This window comes from Bison bison, unplaced genomic scaffold (genome assembly GCF_000754665.1).
Source record: "Bison bison bison isolate TAMUID 2011002044 unplaced genomic scaffold, Bison_UMD1.0 scf7180017845512, whole genome shotgun sequence".
In the NCBI taxonomy this organism is placed as follows: domain Eukaryota; kingdom Metazoa; phylum Chordata; class Mammalia; order Artiodactyla; family Bovidae; genus Bison; species Bison bison.
This window is the reverse complement of record NW_011476085.1, coordinates 23,487-26,557: the sequence shown is the minus strand read 5'-3', so window position 1 is coordinate 26,557 and position 3,071 is coordinate 23,487. Positions and strand designations below refer to the sequence as shown.

General features: G+C 66.1%; 1 long non-coding RNA gene across 1 annotated transcript in view; it reads left to right on the top strand.

Moving 5' to 3' along the window:
• Window positions 1-2,999: 2,999 nt before the first annotated feature.
• LOC104985292 overlaps window positions 3,000-3,071 on the top strand; it is a 6,970-nt gene continuing 6,898 nt past the window's right edge. Inside the window, exon 1 of the long non-coding RNA XR_824878.1 lies at window positions 3,000-3,059. This is a non-coding gene — a long non-coding RNA (uncharacterized LOC104985292). The remainder of the gene's footprint in view (window positions 3,060-3,071) is intronic.

The window sequence follows — 3,071 nt, the reverse complement described above, 5'->3', positions numbered from 1 at the left end:
GCCCCGGGCCCTCACACGGTGCCCATCGCTCCCACCCAGCCTCCTGACCCAAGTGAATCTCCAGCGATTAGTGCCGGGGTCCCTGTCTTTTGGGTCAGAGGCCCTTTTCCTAAGGGGCCGGGAGAGGCTGCAGGCTGGTGTGCTGCAGCCTGGCCTGGGACCCAGGCTGAGGAAGCCCGAAAGCCCGGGTGCACGTGTCTGGGTGGGAGAAAGAATCCTCAGCTAGGGCCCCCTGGGGGATTCCACTCTCTGGCTGCCCTGGGGACCATAGCACACCTGGCGGTGCCCAGCGGCCCATGTTGGTTCTGGCCCATGTCGCCAGGCTGGGAGCTGCCCTTCCAGGGGGCTTGGGGGCCTCTTGGCAGAGGGTGCGGCTCATTCCTGTGGCCTGCTCGTTCTTGGGAAACAGAAAGGCTGGCACAGGGACCCATCTCCTGTGACGTCCTGGCGCCCTGGGCCTGGCAAGAAAGCAGTGAAGTCTCCATCTGTTCTAGCTGCACATGCCTCTGAATCCCAGCCCCGGGTCCCCCACTGGGGACCATTTGGGGCAGGGTGTGTGCGGGTGGGGGGACAACAGGACCTTGGGCCTCCTCGGTGAGCCAGCTGGGCCCCTGCTGTTGGTTCCTACTGTCCCAAGCACCCTGCCACCCATGGAAAACTTTGGGCGGTGACTTTTCAGTCCTATGGTTCGGATACTCAAAGTCAGTAACCAAGAGCATAGCTAGGGCTCTGTTGCACGTGCTAGTTAATGGCCACCCAGCCCCACGAAGGAGATGTTATTTTTATCTCTGGAGCTGAGGAAAGGGAGGCACAGGAGATTGAACCATTTGCTAGGGCCGCCCTTCCGTCTCTAGGGCTCCTGTTCTGAGGTGGGCCCTCTGCCCCCAGCGCTCTGCTGGGGTGGAGACCTTGAGGGCACTCAGGAGGGACCCAGAGGGTCTTCCGAGCCAGGGTGCACCTCCCTGCTGCTCCTCTTGGGGGAGCCCAGTGCTTTAGTCACCCCAGAGCTCCCAGGGCACCCCACGTGGCTGTCCTGGCCCAGCAGGGCATCAGGCAGTCCAGACCAGGGGCCAGGGTGGTTCAGGGCACAGGATGTAAAGGCCTGACTTGGCGGGGCAGCTGCACACATGCAAGGTCTGTGTCCCCCTTAGGAGGGAGAAGGGGTGGGCACAGAGGGGACCAGGATGAGGCCTGGGAGGTGGGGCAGAAGGGCAGTGCATGCTGGGGAAGACAGTGACCCCCACCATTGCCGGGGCTACTGGAAGGGGCACTGGTTCAGCAGGTGGGGACAGGAGCTGGCCCCTGGTCAGGGATCCGGTTCTATAGGGAAGTGGGCACAAGAGTGCCTCCTTTGAGGGGTTAAAGGGAGGAGCCAGTGGTGATAGCGGGGACCCACCTAGCAGGGCCCTGGGCAGGCAGCCCCTCCCTCCCCAGGCCGCTGTGATCCTGGGACCCAAGTGACAATCTCCCCACAGGGCTCTGCAAGCGTCGGGGACGAGGGGAGAGCTTCAGGAGGGCTCTGGCCCCTCTGTGTGCCCAGGCTGCCCGAGCAGCGCTGCCTCCGTCTGTGAGGGTCAGGCCACCAGGCCCCTCGCCAAAGGACACTGGCCGCCCCTCACGCCCCTTACAAGTGAGCAGACCCACAGATCTGCAGCACCGGGCTGCCATCCAGGCCAGCAAGGAGCCTGATGGCTGTGCCCCCGCCCCGCCAGCCCTGGCAGAGGTTCGGAGGCTCCCTGCCCAGCCCATGTGACCAGCGAAGCCCTCGAGGCCCTGGAACGTGGAGGTTCTGAGGCTCCACAGGGCGCCCGGGAGCCAGCTGCCCAGGTGGGAGGAGAGAAGGCCTTGGGCCCGCGGGGCTGTGCTGGGACCCCGAGCCATGGCAGGTGTCAGAGGCAGGCTGGATGGGCGAGCCCATGGGGTCGGGATGGGAGACACCTGACCCCGGGTTCCCGGAACAGGAGGGTGAGGAGGGTGAGGGTGGGCGGGTGGAGGTGGCAGGGCTCCAGGAGGGAGCGGGGCGCGGGCCCGGGGCCCATCTGGTTGCGCTCTGAGGTGGCCTGGGTCCTCTGCCCACTCGTGAGGCCGCCCGGGGAGCCTCAGGGCCCCAGCTGGCTTGCCGCCTTCTTGCCTGCACGAAGAGGGTGACCTGAACCCAGGAGCTTGGTTGCACTGCCTCCGGCCCGCAGGGCGTTCCCACGGCCCTGCTCTCTCTGGTGCTCGGACTCTGTGCTTCCGTCCAAAGGCGGCAGGGTTTGGGCAGCAGAGGGGGCCGCCGGCCCCGAGAGGCTGGTCCTCCCAGGCCTCAGCCCCGCAGGAAAGCAGAGGGCTGGCCTCGGTCTCCCGCCGGCCCAGAAGCACTCGTGTCTCAAAGGCTGCCTTCTAGGCTGATGCCCCCTGGCCTGGGGCCACTCTGCTCGCAGGGCGTCCCCATGGGAATGGCGAGCTGTGAGCCTCTGGCTGTGTGAGCCGGATGGGGTGGGGCGGTACCCTGGCTGGTGATGCTGGGCCGGGGTGCTTGGGTCCCCAGGCTTGGCCTCTGTGCCTACCGGCCAGCACTTGGCCTTCTGTGCCAGCCCAGGTGGCTCCCAGTGCCCTGCTGGCCTCGGGGAGTGGGCAGCTGAAGATGCAGGTGGCTCGGTGCCCAGCCGCCTTGGGAACAGAGGGTGGTCAGTCCCAGGGCTGGCTGCTGCTGCTCCGCGGGCCTGGCCCACAGCTCTGGAAGGGGCCCAGGCCCTCCTGCTGGCTAGGCACCGTGGACATGGCAGCACCCCTCTGTCTCTTGGTCACTGGGGGTGAGTTTCCCTAGCTTCCAGTCATCCGCTGCTCGTCTGCCCCAACCCTCAGCTTCCTGAGGCCCAGACTCCCTTTGTGCTGTCTGCAAGGTCTCCAGACCCCCGGGCGGGACCCGCGCCCCCTGCCCTGGTGGTGGGCAGTGAACTGAGCTCTCTGGACCCCTGGGCGGGGCCCACGCCCCCTGCCCTGGTGGTGGGCAGTGAACTGAGCTCTGTCTTTGTTTCTCCAAACAGGTCCTCACACAATGAGCTAGAAAAGCACAGGTAAGTGGTCTT